Consider the following 8,662-nt stretch of genomic DNA (forward strand, 5'->3'; position numbering starts at 1 on the left):
ATCGTGCTTTAATTTAACCAACAATAATGATCGGGGCATAAAATAGCCAAGCCCTTTGTCTAGAGCCTGATGAATAGAGCCATATGCCTGACCTCAACCCTTAGGGGAATGGACCTTCAGAAAGAATTTTCACGGCCCCTCCACTTTTCTGTGATATTTTCCTGTTGCTTTTTTGGGTCTATGTGGCTTTGTTTACTCACTAAATGTGGGAGGCGAGGCTGGAGTGAGGGGTTTGCATTACTCCTAAAATTATGGCACTTGAGAATGTTGCCCCATTTGTCATCTATTATGCCTTCCTTCTGGTAAGTATTTATTCCAGAAGACTTTGGTCAAAGTATACACAGAAATTAACCAATTTTCTTTGCTTTGGGGAGGATAATTGTGGGGTATGTGTGTCTATGTGCCTCTGTGTGTGAATTAGCAGATACATAAATATACATTAAGTGCTAATACCTCACTGTCCCACATAGAGTGGGAGGTTGGCAGTGTATAATCCAGATGCATGGTGGGAGGTTTGCAGGGCACCATCTCTAGAGTACCTCAGTCCTTGCCAGGTGAGCATACTGTGGATTTGATCAAGCCAGACATCCCTGCTTTCCCTTCCTAACAGTGTGATTGGGGTGGTTACTTACTAACTTCTCTGAACCCCTCTGCTCGCCTAGACAACAGCAACAAGAGGATTAAGAGAGAGAACGTGTGTGGGACAGGACAGAGAGTATTGACCACATGTGTTCAGTGATTGGCAGGCATAGTGAAACCATCAGTGTCTTATGGGCTCCCTTCTCTTCCTCTCTCTTTGCATCACACCTACCATTTTGTTTTAGAAATCATCTTCTTGCTTTCGCTCCTACTCTTCCCTCTCTGACTTCAACGGATCATCTCTGAATGTTTCTATATTGGATTTAAACAACTCAAGTTAAATTTACTAAACTATTAATTTTCTGCTCACGAGAGAAATATTTCAGAAGCATCCCTGTCACATTAAGAACTTTTGTCTTTTGTCTTACTGTCCTGGCTTAAGGAGCAATGCCCAGAGAGTCCCAACACTAACACAGACATAAACATGAACAAGAAATACAGGAGAAGGGACACAATGATAATGCAAGGTAAAGCAGGGGACTGGATGAGTCGATAGACTGACATTTTCGGCCAGTCTTGTGGAAACTGTGCCATCTTTTATTTGGTAACCTTATCACAGAGTTATTATGAACCAAGAATTAGGATCTGCATGTAAAGTTCTTTTAAAGGGTCTTCATGGCTATTGGGATTTCTAGAATACAAGGCCAGTCCTGCTGTGCAAGGATTCCTAACCTGGCCCTGAAAAGCTTAGGTTCACAGGCCAGCTCTAACATCTATTAGTTGCCCATCTTGGCAAGGCACTACTCATTTGCACATCTCAAATTTCCTCTTCTGTATAATGGGTATGTTTCCCTTTTTTTAATTGGATATTTTATGTATTTACATTTCAAATGTTATCCCCTTTCCTGGTTTCCCCTTCCAAACCTTCCTCTCCCATCCCTCTCCCCCTGCTTCTATGAAAGTGTTCCTCCTCCCACCTACCCACACCCACCTCACCACCCTGGAATTTTTCTACACTGAGGAAATGAGCCTTCATAGGACCAAGGGTCTCTCCTCCTATTGATGTCAGACAATGCCATCCTCTGCTACATGTGCAGCTGGAGACAAGGGTTCCTCCATGTGTACCCTTTGGTTGGTGGTTTAGTTCCTGGGAACTCTGGAGGATCTGGTTGGTTGATATTATTGTTCTTCCTATGGGGTGCAAATGCCTTCAGCTCCTTCTTTCCTTTAACTCCACCATGCTCAGTCCAATGGTTGGCTGTGAGCCCCCTATTCTGTATTTGTCAGGCTCTGGCAGAACCTCTCAGAAGACAGCTATAACAGGCTCCTGTCAGCAAGTACTTCTTGGCATCCACAATAGTGTCTGGGTTTGGTATTTGTATATGGGATGGATCCCCAGGTGGGATAGTCTCTGGATGGCCTTTCCTTCAGTCACTGTTCCAGACTTTGTCCCTGTATTTCCTCCTGTGAGTATTTTGTTCCCCCTTCTAAGAAGAACTCAAACATCCACATTTTGTCTTCCTTCCTCTTGAGCTTCATATGGTCTGTGAACTGTATCTTCACAGTCCAAGCTTTGGGGTTAATATCCACTTATTAGTGAGTGTAGACATGTGTGTTCTTTTGTGACTGGGTTATTTTATTCAGGTTGATATTTTCTAGTTCCATCCCTTTGCCTAAGTATTTCAGGAAGTCATTGTTTTTAATAGCTGAGTAGTACTCCATAGTGTAGATGTACCATATTTTCTCTATTCATTCCTCTGTTGAGGGACATCTGGGTTCTTTCTAGCTTCTGGCTATTATAAATAAGGCTGCTATGAACATAGTGGAGCATGTGTCTTTGTTGTATGTTGGGGCATCTTTTGGGTATATGCCCAAGAGAGGTATAGCTGGGTCCTCAGGTAGTGCAATGTCCAATTTACTGAGGAACCACCAGACTGATTTCCAGAGTGGTTTTACAAGCTTGCAGTCACACCAACAATGGAGGAGTGTTCCTCTTTCTCTACATCCTCTCCAGCATCTGTTGTCACAAGAGTTTTTTATCTTGGCAATTCTGACTGGTATGAGGTGGAATCTCAGTGTTGTTTTGATTTGCATTTCCCTTATGACTAAGGATATTGAACATTTCTTTAGGTGCTTCATGGCCATTCGATATTCCTCACTTGAGAATTCTTTGGTTAACTCTAAACCCCATATTTAATAGGGTTATTTGATTCTCTGGAGTCTAACTTCTTGAGTTCTTTGTATATATTGGATATTAGGCCTCTAACAGATGTAGGACTGGTAAAGCTCTTCCTAATATGTTGGATGCCATTTTGTCCTATTGGCAGTGTCTTTGCCTTACAGAAGCTTTGCGATTTTATGAGGTCCCATTTGTTGATTTTTGATCTTAGAGAATAAGCCACTGGTGTTCTGTTCTGGAAATGTTCCCCAGTGCCCATGTGTTCAAAGCTCTTCCCCACATTCTCTTCTATTAGTTTGAGTGTATCTGGTTTTATGTGGAGGTCCTTGATCCACTTGGACTTGAGCTTTGTACAGGGCAATAAGAATGGATCAATGTGCATTCTTCTACATGCTGTCACCAGTTGAACCAACACCATTTGTTGAAAATGCTGTCTTATTTCCACTGTATTGTTTTAGCTTCTTTGTCAAAGATCAAGTGACCATAGATGTGTGGATTCATTTCTGGGTCTTTAATTCTATTTCACTGATCTACCTGCCTGTCTCTGTACCAGTACCATGCAGTTTTTATCACAATTGCTCTGTAATACAGGTTAAGGTCAGGGACAGTGATTTCCCCAGAAGTTCTTTTATTGCTGAGAATAATTTTCACTATCCTTGGATTTTGTTATTCCAAATGAATATGCAAATTGCTCTTTCTAACTCTGTGAAGAATTGAGTGAGAATTTTGATGGGTATTGCATTGAATCCATGAGCATGGGAGATTCTTCCCATCTTCTAATATCTTCTTCGATTTCCTTCCTGAGGGACTTGAAGTTATATGTTATATGTTATACATATTTTTCACTTGCTTGGTTAGAGTCACACCAAGGTATTTTATATCATTATTATTGTACAGGGTGTCATGTCCTTTATTTCTTTCTCAGACTGTGTATCTTTTGAAGAGAGGAAGGCTACTGATTTGTTTGAGTTAATTTTATATCCAGCCACTTTGATGAAATTGTTTATCAGGTTTAGGAGGTCTCTGATAGAATTTTGGGGTCACTTAAATATACTATTATATCATCTTCAAATAGTGATATCTTGACTTCTTCCTTTCCAATTTGTATCCCTTTCACCTCTTTTTGCTGTCTGATTGCTCTGGCTAGGACTTTGAGCACTATATTGAATAAGTAGGGAGAGAGTGGGCAGCCTTGTCTAGTCCCTGATTTTAGTGGGATTGCTTCAAGTTTGATGTTGGCTACTGGTTTGCTGTATATTGTTTTTACTATGTTTAGGTATTGGCCTTGAATTCCTGATCTTTCCAGGACTTTTATCATGAAGGAGTGTTGAATTTTGTCAAATGCTTTCTCAGCATTTGATCATGTGGTTCTTTTATCTGAGCTTGTTTATTAGTGTATGATGTTGATGATTTCTATATATTAAAACATCCCTGCATCCCTCAGATGAAGCTCACTTGATCATGGTGAATGATCATTTTCATGTGTTCTTGGATTCAGTTTGCAAGAATTTTATTGAGTACTTTTGGTCTGAAATTCTCTTTCTTTGTTGGGTCTTTGTGTGGTTTAGGTATAAGTGTAATTGTGGCTTCAAAGAACAAATTGGGTAGTGTTTCGTTGGTTTCTATTTTGTGGAATAGTTTGAAAAGTATTGGTAGTAGGTCTTTTTGGAAGGTCTGATAGAATTCTGAACTAAAACCAAGTCTCTTGGTTGGGAGACTTTTAATAACCGTTTCTATTCTTTAGTGGATATGGGACTGTTTAGATGGTTTACCTGATCCTGATTTAACTTTGGTATTAGGTATCTGTCTAGAAAAAACTGTCCATTTCATCCATTTTCCTATTTTGTTGAGTATAGGCTTTTCTAGTACGTTCTGATGATATTTTGAATTTCCTAAGTTTCTGTTGTCATGTCTCCCTTTTGATTTCTCATTTTCTTAATTTGGATAAATTCTCTGTGCACTCTGGTTAGTCTGGTTAAGGGTTTATCTACCTTGTTGATTTTCTCAAAGAACCAGCTCCTAGTTTTGTTGATTCTTTTTGTTTAGTTCTTTTTGTTTCTACTTGGTTGATTTCAGTCCTGAGTTTGATTATTTCCTGCCTTCTACTCCTCTTGGGTGTATTTGTTTCTTTTTCTTCTAGAGCATTTAGGTACGCTGTCAAGCTGCTTATCACAATTGCTCTGTAATACAGGTTATTACAGAGCAATATGCTCTGTATGCTCTCTCCAGTTTCTTTTTGGAGGCACTCAGAACTATGAGTTTTCCTCTTAGCGCTGCTTTCATTGTGTCCATAAGTTTGGGTATGTTGTGCCTAAATTTTCATTAAATTCTAAAAACTCTTTAATTTCTTTCTTTATTTCTTCCTTGACCAAGTTGTCATTGAGTAGAGCATTGTTCAGCTTCCACGTGTATATGGGCTTTCTGCTGTTTTTTTCATTACTGAACACCAGTTTTAGTCCATGGCAATCTCATAGAATGAATGGGATTATTTCAATCTTCTTGTATCTGTTAAGGACTGTTTTGTGACCAATTATATGGCCAATTTTGGACAAGGTAACATGAGGTGCTGAGAAGAAAATATATTCTTTTGTTTTAGGATGAAATGTTCTACAGATGTCTGTTAAACCCATTTGGTTCATAACTTCTGTTAGTTTCACTGTATCTCAGTTCAGTTTCTGTTTCCATCTGTCCATTGAAGAGAGTGGGGTGTTGAAGTCTCCGGCAATTACTGTGTGAAGTACTATGTATGCTTTGAGTTTTAGTAAAGTTTCTTTTTATGAATGAGGGTGCCCTTGCATTTGGAGCTCTGCTACTACTACTATTATTGCTACTACTACTACTGCTGCTGCTGCTACTATTACTACTGCTGCTGCTGCTGTTGCTGCTGCTACTACTACTACTACTACTACTACTACTATTACTACTGTTTGTTTATATGGGAAGATGCACATGCCATTGCATTCATATAGAGGTCAGAGAACAACATATAGTAATTAGTTCTCTCCTTCTATCATACATATCCTGAGATCAGGTCACCAGGCTTGGAAACTATGTTCATCCAGTGGCCATCTCATTAGTCGCTTATGCAGAATTTCATAATAACTGAATTCACACCAATCTCCTGTAAGGACAAATGATAAGACTGATACTGCACCCAGAAGCTCACCACAGGGCCATGTGAGAAGTGTTCCTAAGTTGTATAACCTCTGATCTTGAGACGGCACACCGGTGAGGGTGGGAACGAGCAGAGCAAGCACATCGTGCCATTTCCCACAGAGGCAGGAATGCATCCCTTGCCGAGTTGTCATAGTATCAGTGTTAGAAGGCGTCTACACCGTCAGCAGACACTGAGCCTGACATTCTGGCCAAGGAGCACACAACCATGTTAAACTCTCACAAGTGTTTACAAAACAGAGGCTCGTGTGTTTGTTTATGTACTCAAACTTACAGTTGATAGGCCAGGCAAACAAAAAGAACAGAGGTCATAGATTTATAGCACTAACAAGGAGCCTGATTAAAAAACCATATAAAACATACCGCATCCAATGACTTCTCAGATTAACAAAGACATTTTAGAAAAATTAAACCGCCATACAACCAGTCTCGTAAACCTCACAGACACTTCCTCCGAAAGAATGAAATCAACTGCCGCTTCCCTGGAAGTTTTCAAACACATTTCAAATAATTAATGGCAAAAGAGAGACATCATAATCAAAATTAAATTCTTGCATGACATTTTAAATGGGTTATGTATGAAAATCAATGTGTCATGACAAAGACATTTATAGTTTTAAATTCTGACAGTGAAAAGAAAAGCTCAAGATTAATGACTTAATCATATATATTAAGCCATGGACAAATTAAACCCCAAATGGGTTCATTTAAAAGGCTGGCGCAATTGAGATAATCCTCATCGCGGTGATCAAGAAAACCTAGAGGGAATAAGCAACTTTAAATGTAAAAGCGCTGCTCTGACTGGGTAAAGTGTTGCCCAGAGCACCAGAGCCCCAGGCAGCATCCTCAGGGCTGGGAGAATACCCAGCACGGTAGGTTCCTATCTGTAACCCAAGCACTTGAGAGGTGGAAGTAAGGGAGGAAGTGCTTAAGGTCATCTCGGCTATAAAGAAGATCAGACTGGAGCCCTGGTCTATTCTGAGACAAACAAGCCAGATGTTAGCACACATTGTTTTCAAATAATAAAGATGTCACAACCATAGTTAGTTTAGATTCTAGACTAAAAAGAGTAACTGTTACAAATTCTTTATCCCTGGACTATTTAAAGACAAGAGAATAATAATCTGTTTTACAAAAAGAATAAATTCTATTTAGATATACCAGAGCTCCTCAGTACTAAAGTGTGGGTTATATGAATTCTACCAGACAAACACACTAGCTCCTAGCACTCAAGAACTTTACATGAGTTTGACTAATACAAAGCTGTTGTATCACCAAACCTTTCCAGCATCATTGTGCAAGCATCCTATGTCTAGCTTGTTCTTATTTGCTTCACCTTTTAAAGACCTGCTTTCAAACACTGTAATAGTCAGGAAAAAATAACAAAAATACACCTAAAATATTTGGGAAACTTTCTTTTACCTTGAAGACAAATGAAAAGCTTTATAAATCTTTAGCGACAAGACTTGCATAGATGTAGGACCCACCAAGCAAAGACCCTTTCATCATACAGCCTCGGTAGACCCACATTTAGAAAGAAGATAGAATGGTTCCTTAGCCTCGTCCTCTAGTAATGTAAAGTGTGCTGTCTCTTTTATTATTTTTTCTTGCTGCACAGTAATTCTATGGGCACTTCTGTTCAGTTCTGGAACCAGTAGCTGTCACTAGTGCAAGCACTTTCAACGAAGGACCGAGAAGCCAATAAATCAAGAAGAATTTCTTTTGATCATTGTCAAAACCCAGCAGATACAAAGAGTGCTGCCAGGGACATGAATGGAAAGACCTTAGATAGTGAGCCATCAAGGTGGAGCAAGCTGCCACACCACTGATTTAAAGTCATAGGTGTGGACCACCCCCAAGAAGCAAGCGCCCTTCTGAGGGTCTTTGAGAAAGAAGAGAGGAAGTGGACGCATTAGAGGTGGCCCCACCTACCCAACTCCCCAACCCCATCATGTGGAAGACACATGAATGACAGTGGCTATTCCATGAATTTTACTATTAGTTCTTCGAGGTGACATCTTTAAGCAGACAGAGTCCCTCCATCATGAAGTGGAGATCTTCCTCCTAAGTGATCAAGACATTTAAGAGCAGCAGCAGTGGAATGAGGGGGACCCCTGTGTCATGTGAGACATGTTGCTAAGGGGGCACATGAAGGAGCCCTTGCTGCCCCATAGAGATGTTTACTTGTCCTGGGGAGATGAGGGGTATTCTACTAAACACAGCCAGCCAAGCAGAGATTACCTAAACTGTTGTGATACCAAAAGTTATGCTCCACCACCAAGAAATTATATTCCTACCAGTTCACTTGATGATTACCCATCAAGAGGGTATGGTGATAGAGATGGAGATGGATGGATTGTGACTATTTAGATTATCCAAGTGGAGGTTCCTACAGGGATTCATATGAGAGTTATGGTAACTCACCCATGGCAACCCCTTCACGAGGGCCACCTCAATCTAATAGGGGGAGCAGTCATGAAGCTATGGGTTAGAGAAAGCTCCCCTTCTGGAAGGATTCCTGAAGTTAAGATTCTTAGAAAATCAATGAAGTTCTGCTTCTGCCATCAGGGAGCTTGGTAGACTAAGAATTGTACAAAAGTACCTCAGTGGATAGACAGAGCACTGTAGAAGAAAGTTCGCCTTCTTCATACCCGCAGAGGGGTAGCTTTCATTGTGGTGTGTGTGTGAGGTCGGAGTGGGGGACGTCAGAACTGAACAATGGAACCAACT

General features: G+C 40.3%; 1 pseudogene; it reads left to right on the forward strand.

Moving 5' to 3' along the window:
* Nucleotides 1–251: 251 nt before the first annotated feature.
* Rbmxl1-ps1 (Rbmx like 1, pseudogene 1) lies at nt 252–8,424 on the forward strand (annotated as a pseudogene).
* The last annotated feature ends 238 nt before the right edge of the window (nt 8,425–8,662 follow it).

This window comes from Rattus norvegicus, chromosome 2 (genome assembly GCF_021556685.1).
Source record: "Rattus norvegicus strain SHRSP/BbbUtx chromosome 2, alternate assembly SHRSP_T2T, whole genome shotgun sequence".
In the NCBI taxonomy this organism is placed as follows: Eukaryota; Metazoa; Chordata; class Mammalia; order Rodentia; family Muridae; genus Rattus; species Rattus norvegicus.